We start from the raw sequence: 360 nt of genomic DNA, 5'->3' as shown, positions 1-360 counted from the left end.
GCACTTTTTATAAGATTTTTTTAGTCGGAGCGAACTAGTTTAGTGTTAGAATAAATGACTAAACTATTGATATTTTATATTAAAATTGATTTTTTGTTTGGGTTTGATTTAGTTAGTTATATAAGGTAGCGTTTGGTGGAGAGACAGAGACGGAAAGACTGAGATTGAGAGACAGAGACTAAGAGACAGAGAGTCAGAGATTGAAATAAATTTCAGTATTCTGTTTGGTACAAAATGGGAGACAGAAATTAAAACAAGAATGAAATTATAATTTAATTTGCACAAAGGATAAAATTAAAATTAATTAATTAAAATGCGGGTATTTTAGGTATAAAATGTTATTAAAGTTTCAGTCTTTAT

This window comes from Arachis ipaensis, chromosome B05 (assembly GCF_000816755.2).
Source record: "Arachis ipaensis cultivar K30076 chromosome B05, Araip1.1, whole genome shotgun sequence".
NCBI lineage: Eukaryota > Viridiplantae > Streptophyta > Magnoliopsida > Fabales > Fabaceae > Arachis > Arachis ipaensis.
Note: the sequence above shows the minus strand (reverse complement) of the source record.